General features: G+C 40.5%; 1 pseudogene; it reads right to left on the bottom strand.

The window, feature by feature from the left end:
* Positions 1-2,765: 2,765 nt before the first annotated feature.
* Positions 2,766-8,056, bottom strand: LOC137238206 (T-complex protein 1 subunit eta-like; annotated as a pseudogene).
* Positions 8,057-9,006: the final 950 nt, after the last annotated feature.

Raw genomic sequence — 9,006 nt, 5'->3', positions numbered from 1 at the left:
CTACTAAATTAGCTTTGTTATTATCCCTATTACAAAAAAATAAATGTTTAAAGTGTTTACAGCTCTTAGTTGCATTGTACGGGCAGATTTTTTAAGTATTATTATTAAACACATAACTAAACCGCTTCAATAACATTACTAATGCAGCTTTCACCGCAATCAGTACAATTAAAATTAGCATCAGTTAAATATTATTGACAAACATGTGAAATCTTCGTTTCCTACTCACCATGCGCTAATCCGTCATGGAAATAACCATTAGCCGCGAGCACAAATTCAGCTATGACCATAGGTTCAAGTGCACCCTTTCCACACTTGCGCCAAGACAAACACCAACAACCAAGATAAAGAGGGTGGGACCGTTAATTCTATTGTGGCCGGGCTAACTCTACAAACACTCCTCAATTCGCCAACACATATTGAAATAATTAACCAAATAATCTATTTTCAAATACATCGCGTTCGGCACGACATATGTATTAACTTTATTGGAAACAAGAGATACTAACCTAAATCTACATTCTGTAGCGGGGCATTCAAGAACAATTCAATTTACATACCCTTTCCTACATACTAAAGGAAAACGAGATCTTATCTATTCACTTGTATGCACATTTGTATGTGCACAGCAGCTACCTCAAATAAGTGGTTGTAAAATTTGTACTCAAAATCCATATTTTTTTTTACATATTAACTTAAATGACATCGAAATCTTATATTCACGTAGGGTTGCTTGTGTGCGCAATTTTGTGTGAATGGGACCTACGGCCATGTTAAATGATCCTGGTAAATCTGGATCACCAGTTGCGGACACTCCACATGGGCCCGCTCCGCCGGCACTAGCTCATCCTCGTGAACCCCCTTCCACTGGATGAGAAACATCAGTTCACCCGTGGGTGATGTTGTTGCTCCTAATATGGCATACGGTTCTAGTCCTCGGTCGAAACCCGACGCATTATCCGTTTTTTGTTCGACTGAAGAAGGAAAGAAAGGGAAATAAACAAGTTGACGGGCGGCGTAGGTGAGCGTGTCTTACCGTTTTCCGCTTTTAGTGAATCCTCAAATGTTGCTATAAGTACCGGGCATGCCAAATTCTCCTCCGGCTCCCACGGTCCGCCCATTGTGAGTGCGCCTGGCCTCAATGCGCTCCACCACATACTCCTCCCGCTCGCTCTCATCCAGGCTCTCCATCGTCGAACCAACGCCCTGGTTATTCACCCAAATAAATAAAATTAAAAAAAACAATGTAGCCATGGCTTCAAAAGGGGGATGGATTCGAGTTGTCCAACATTACCTTGGCAAATAATATTGCGTTGCACTGACACTATCCGGAAAATGGGCACAACCGGGCGCAAAAGCTTTCCCCGCCGAAGGTAGAAATTGGAAATGGGAAAAAGCTCCCTAACCTTGAGTAGTATCTGGTACCCCTTACCACTGGTGGGGGAAGCACCATACTTACAAAAGGTCGTAGAAATCGGGAGAGTAGATCACAGGGCGTAACTCTCCCGTACCTCGAACAGTATCTGATACCCCTTACCGCTGGTGGGGGGAAGAGTTAGACTTGAACGAGGTTCTAACAAAAAAAAGGGGTAATTATTTCATTATATTACTTCACGCAGTATCTGCTACCCCTTGCCTCTGGTGGGGCGAAGTAGCAGACTGACGCAAATTTTCCCTTATTTGGTAGTGGCGAGAGGAGCCACAAGAAGGATGATACACAAAACCGCCAACTAATAGCCACGTTTAATAAAAAAGGGTTTAAATAGCATATTAATAAAACGAGGAGAAAAACATTAACCAATAACGAATCTTATATTGGTATGCGATTAATTTTGCGTTTTTTTTCGGTGCAAATTTAAATTCCAGTTAAAGTCGACTAGAGTCTAACCCTGCCGCACAAAGTGGCCAATTGCACCGAAACCCAAACTTAATGCGTATGCATTTATATAAAGGACTAAGCGCATGTTTTTACATATACATCTAGCTCTATAAAGTGAGGAAGTCTGCATAAAAAGGATAAAAATGTTATTTTGCATTCGCACTCCATTAAAATTTAGTTTATGTTAGGTGACGAAACCCATGAATCCCATGAGTATGTTCTATTCAGTCTCACTAAATGGCCACTTGCTAGATATTTTCACTTCCCCAAGTTTGTTTAATCTAAAGGCCAAAATTTTAAAGCAATCAACGGCTTCGTTACACCAGTTATAACACTCGATATTAAATTTACGCTATGATTTTCTAAAATACGTAAACTGCTTATGTGTTGAACACGCCCGTTCGGATACTCGACAATCTTTTCGTCCTTGTCAATGCCTGAGAATTGAAGCGTTACACCGAGGAATGAATCCAATAACGAACCAAAGAGTCCCGCTATGCCACCAAATATGACTAGAGGCCATTGTGGCGGACTTACTAATCATGTGTGTGTATCAACCGTATAGCGTACTATGTAGTAGACGAGTCCAATCAGTAAACTACCCATGAGACTAGCGGCAATACCTTGCAGAGAAACAGCTCCACCATGCCACCCCCCTCACAAAAAAAAAAAAAACACTAAATTTTATTACCAGCAAACAAACAAATGCCTTAATTATATTTTTATTCCTAACATTAAAACACCAAGTTATGATGAAATTCTAACACCTCTGACAATAACGATTAAAATTGTTCAAATGTTTAGCTCTAACAAATATGCAGTATTGCAATGGAATAATTCTTTCACCATCCTTCGAAACTTTTTGCCCTTTTGATATTTAAATTTTTTACCCCAAAAATGGAAATATGGCATGGCGACATTTGGGATCGTCTTTAAACTCCTTTTTGTAATTACGGCGTTTGCCTCAAGCCCATATGGACATTTGATAAGCGCCAGCAATAGCAAAGAGCAATGCTGGTAAACATTGGGTCATTAGAGAAAATGCCACCCAGGAGCCAATTTCATATGTATAGTTTGGGCGATGTACCAAATTGAATAACTTGGTAAGAGGATTATCGTCAGGTACTGGGATATGTCGTACTTTCGTGCCCGGTGGACGTTAGTTGCGTAGCGCCATATGAATGGAAAAGTTCCCTAATTCGCAAAGCCGCCAAGAAACCCCACACTCGAAGTACGCAAGAACTTGTGTATAAGGGATGATTTACATGATATGACACATAAGCTGTAAACCCCCAATAGTAGCTGTAGGTCTTGAAGAGATTTGGTATAGGCATTGTGGCATCTTAGAACCGGTGCACAAAAATGGTCTTTAAAATTCTTTTGGCATAATGTACGGTGTAGCACGCAGCGGAAATATGTACGGTTGGTGACATAGGTTTATCTGCTGATCCGCCAAAATGATAGCTGGGCGCGCATAGAAGTTAAGATAAACAAACATCGGGCCAGCGTTTTGCATATTGCTTATGTATGATATACAGCAAATCGCCAACTGTGGTACTAGCAGGGACGTGGCATTTGCCGTATGATTTAGAGCCCGCCGTTGACAATATCTCAATATCTATAATTTATTATCAAAATTAGCAGCAGATGTGTTGGATGCACTAAACGCTATTATTTTAGAGCACTGTATTGGCTATCACCAGCGAATCCCCTCCGACCGTATTTGCTAATGCGCTTTGCTCAAATTGTGTTTTATAAGTAACTCACTAGAACACAAGTTAAATTCTAAGTTTTTGTAACTGAGAATTTACTGCCTGCATCGTGTCGTCATAACGCCCACCGCGATCATTACCACGACCACCTCCACGAAAACAACCTGGTCAACCACGTCGCTGGAACTCCACACGCAATCTATGGTCATCATCATCATCACCATCCAGAATATTTGCTGAAATAATATATCGCTTGCAATATACTTACGTTAAATACCCTTCAAGCGTTTAGGTAGCCAGTAAGAATGGGGTCTTTTCTGCAGCCTTTTGGGTTTTTCGTGTCCGCAGCAATGTCGACACGCAGTGAAAAATTTAGCTGCTTAACCGACAGAAAAAAACAATTCACAAAGTTACGCTGCCTAAATGAAATAAAGAAAAGATAATGATTAGCAATCGAAACTAATTTCCAAAGTTCAAATACTTACCTTTTTTTTGTTCTTTTTCTCCGACCGGCAAAATCGTGAGATGTAATCCCGTTATGCCAATTCATAGGAATTTTCCATTCAACACACAGAATTATTACAAGTCTACCATTTATGTATATACGCATGTCTGCCTATTTGGGTATATGCACGTATTAGTGTTACACAAAATGTGCAATCACGTACCGAAAACCGAAAATTATCAAAAATCGTTACTAGTACCGGTACCCTCTTCACAAAATTATCCACTTTTTTTTAACAAAGAAGGTTGTTTTTTTGGTTGTTTTTTGTTTTTGACATCGTCATATTTCTGAATTAAGGCTTCGGGACAAAAGTCAAGAATGGAACTCTCGCAATGAACAAGTCCCGAAATGAAAACAAATTAACTTTTCTACGGCACTAGTGCGCCAGTTAGCATGACAAAAATACATAATGTATATACATTCGCATGCTGCAAATTCACCACATCAGCTCTATCAAAAAAAAAAGAAACACGCGACAGGGTGCCACATTGGCACGTAACATTTAGCATAATGGTACGTGCAGATAGAACGCGTCGTGAACAGCTTCGCAACAGCTTGTCAGGGAATGGTAAATAATACAATTCTGCTTGGTGGAATTGTATTTAATATTCAGTTTAAACCATCTAGACTTTTCAACCAGCACATGCAGTTGGTGGATTTTCGAATTTAATTCCGATTTTCGCTATTCGTCATGAGCTGTCGCACAAAATTAAATGCATAACTTCGTCGGCCTCTACGGTCCGCCTAAACTCGCTTTATTCATCTATTATAACATACGCTTGGCACTAAAATAACACCCTTTTTCACACGCAATAATGAAATATCTAATGACTAACTTAAATACGCAATGATTTGGGTGGGTTGCTTGGAATCACGTCCGTTCCAACCTCCCACGCTTATCACCAAAACAAGTAATTTTGCGCGGGTGGCTTGGAATCACGTCCGTTCCAACCTCCCACACACCGCAATTTTACTGGTTTTGTTAAATAGGCATGAGCTGCTCGAAATCACGTCCATTCCGACAGCACTAATAATCATCACCCAACCAACCTCACGGCCACTCGCCTTGGCACCTCAATAAGATGCCACACCTCCTACAACAAAAAAAGGCAGTCGCCCGAGAGCGACACGATAGGTTAGACGCTGGAACGGAGACCTCGGCCTCTTCGTCCAGCCCAGGAAAACCTAAAAAAATCTGGAACGGAGACCTCGGCCTCTCCGCCCAACAAAAGGAGAAACCAAAATTTTGCCAGTTTGAAACGGAGACTTCGGCCTCTTCGTCCAGCATTATTACTTTATGGATTCTATATATTTTAAGAATTATGTATAATCAAATGGCAATAAATATTCACGTCTACTTTATCATAAACGTTCCTTTCATCCTACCTTAGGTGGCATGCTGCGCAAGTCGGGCAGGACTCCCGGCCTCCCGCGACGCTGGCGAAATACGCGATTTAGATTAAGTTTAGTTTTAATGCAAATGTTTTTCTCGTTGCTTTTCAGTGGTCGGAGATCGGTGGGGGTAAAAACGAAGTTGCGTATCGCAAGGGGGCGGCATGTTTAGGCAGGATGCCTAACTTTTCTGCATCTGATTGCGATCCCCCTATTGCAACTCTGCGATTCGATACTTGACTTTAACTTGTAGCCACCCACACCATCACCGCCACATGCACGTGCATGCATGTACATGCACGTGTGTGGGTGCTTTTGTCAGTACTCATGCATATGCATGTCGGGGTTGATGTGTGGGTGCCTTTCTCCTCCAAAACGGAGGATTTTGCGGGTCAAGGGTTGTCGTTTTCTATTCAACCGGCCTCTTGGATTTTAGCCGTCAACCAGCTCACATCTGCCGCCAACGATCTCTGCCGTTTTTCCTGCCAATATATTCAGGTAATATTGTAACCAGGTTATTTTTTATATTCAACCAATAAATCACATCCATTATAACGAGAAATCTCGTCTTCTCTTATTTTTATTTCCAACAAGCATATTCCCCTTGAAATCGACCCCGGTGCGCCCACCTACCTCCAGGAGCAGACGCACCCCGGCCGAACACTGGGCATCCCAACAGACATCTGATTGATGAGCCAATACCGCCCAGGGTCTTAAGGAGTCACCCCCGTAAGCACTATGAGGAAATACGGCACCTGAGAACACAGCCGTATGAAGCCAAAAAACATAAGCAGGTCCTTGGTGAACTCCATAAACATGCGTCGGATCTCTATGTCAGGAATTGCCGGGTGAATTAAGTACTCAAAGAACAATACCCATAGGGAAACGCTAGTCACTCTAGTCCAACTTTGATCTGGATACTGTAACAGGTTAAACTCTTACCTATCCAGAATCAACCCCGACATACAAAATGTCCCTGCTAGCAAAGTGTCCCCACATGACACCAACCATCTCTTCAATTGAAATGTGGAACCAACTCCTCTAACACCCCTCTCTTCACGGTCCACCCCTGTTGAAACAGCAAGTTTCCTCGGACTCCTGTTGGAGGACATTGATGACAATTTGTGATTGGTCGGACCTATTGGATGGGGCGAAGCACTGCTACAACAACAACATCAGAAGGCACTCGAAGACGATGCCTCAAAACTAACAACCAAAAGCAATAATTATCATTTCACTGACACAAATTTTATAGTTTTTTCTTTCGTAGTTGGACACAATCTCTTCATAATATTACTTAACAGTTTAAGATTAGAAATTTTTTTCAAATTGTATTTTGACTTACCAGCAACAAGAGAATCATGTTTAATTGTACGCCGCACAATTATTATAGCATCATGTAACGAAGCTCAGTTTCTTCCAAAAATTATTCGGCACTGCCACGTAAAATCAATATACATGTTCTAGCATTAACGCAACCTTTAAATAATTATAAACTATAAAAATAAAATTAATGTCAAACCCACTATAAAACCTTGGAAAATGTTGAAATGTTCACCACCAACTTAACGTTCTTCAAAGTAATCACATTGACCCAAAACACTTGAATTAATATCATTAGCTGTAGTCATACCAACACCACTACAAGCTTTCATTGTACGTTTCAAATCTTCTTCTGGCACACTAACAGAACATTTCACGATCTGCAAAATGCTGTGTACCAACATCACCAATTGGTAGTTTAGATAACACAACAAAGGCGTCGGTCGTACTTGGCTAGTTTATTGTACAGAATACGCCATTCAGCATCAACAATTTTTTGATACTCTTGAACATTATCAATACGTACTTCAGCATTGTCACGCTCAGCCTTGAATTCCAATTCTATATTTAAAATTGCGAATTGTATGACGTTGGATCCACCAAAGAAAAGTACAGCGTCCACAACTATTTTAGAAAAGAAATCTTTTTGTTGATGAATAAGTTTGGAGGACATTGCTGTGGCAGTGCATTTTTCCAATAAAGCACGTTGTTGTTCCTCTGATTGGCGCTTCGACATGTTCAGTCATGTCATATTTTGGTCATGCATTATTGTAATGCTTTGCGTATAGCTTTAATGATTATACGTGCATGCACGCCTTCCCCAACATATGACTTAACTTGTTTTAAGATTTCACATGCTTAAAGTACTGCTGAAGTTGTGCCATCGCCGACCTGATAAGAGAAACATTTTTATTCTACACATTCTAATATAACAAAAAACTTTCCTCAGCATTTTGAGATTTGGCGATGTCGACTAGAGTTTTACGGCTGGATGCACAATATCCAATAGTTCCATAATGGTTGCCACATCATTTGAAATTGTGGCCCTACCACTGGAATCAACAATATGTTTGTCCATAGTGGGTAAACCCAATGTAGTGCGTACAGCGTCCACAATTGAATGCGAGGCATTGATGTTGGATATGAGTTGAGGTTCTACCTTGAGAGCTATCGGTACCCAAATATTTTTTACACAAAAACTCATGTACCCAATACAAGTTCAGGGCGTTCATATTTATCGACACGCTGTCCTGTGTGGCCCAAATGTTGGAAATATTCAGTTGCCACCGTGGTGTGATGGTAGCGTGCTCCGCCTACCATACCGGATGCCCTGGGTTCAAACCCCGGGAAAAGAAACATCAAAAATTTTAGAAATATGGTTTTTCAATTAGAAGAAAATTTTTCTAAGCGGGGTCGCCCCTCGGCAGTGTTTGGCAAGCGCTCCGGGTGTATTTCTGCCATGAAAAGCTCTCAGTGAAAACGCATCTGCCTTGCAGACGCAAATTGGAAGAGAAGATCGGCCTTAGATCTCTTTGGAGGTTATCGCGCCTAACATTTATTTTTTTTTTTATTCACGGTTGAAAAAAAATATGGATCAATGAACACAAGTACAAGTGAAAGAGTTTTTTTACCATCTGTTGTTACTTTACACATTAGACATTGGAAACGACGACCAGCATCTACAAATTGCATATTAGCCTTGCAACGATTACATCTAATTGGACCCATTTCACCAAAATTTACAATGGGTGGCTCATATTCACCCCAACCGTGCGTGCCATTGGTGAGATGGTAAGTGTAAAGGCCAAAGCTGTTGTTTTTAATAAATCAGCTGTTGCAGGTATGCAGTAAAAAAAGGCCTGCAAACGAGAAAGTTCAATGTAATTGCCAAACAAAAAATTTATTTCGTATATTAATACCTAACGTAACGTGGCGAGGAGTTACCCTGATCTTGTACCACATATTTTGTGGTCACCAATGGTGGTAATAAACCCTGTTCATTAGTATTAAAAGCACCACCAGCGCAATTTTGATTTTCAACGATAACGCTTATCGGATTAGGCATGATTATATATATCAGTACTATTGATATATATCAGTACCAGGTGCAGGTGGTTGCTAAATAAAATAATACAAAAATAATCATCAGTAATATTTGAAATATATTAGTTGTATTAGCATACATTATAACCATG

Source organism: Eurosta solidaginis, chromosome 1, assembly GCF_040869045.1.
Source record: "Eurosta solidaginis isolate ZX-2024a chromosome 1, ASM4086904v1, whole genome shotgun sequence".
Taxonomy (NCBI): Eukaryota; Metazoa; Arthropoda; class Insecta; order Diptera; family Tephritidae; genus Eurosta; species Eurosta solidaginis.
This window is presented reverse-complemented; position numbering and strand designations above follow the sequence as displayed.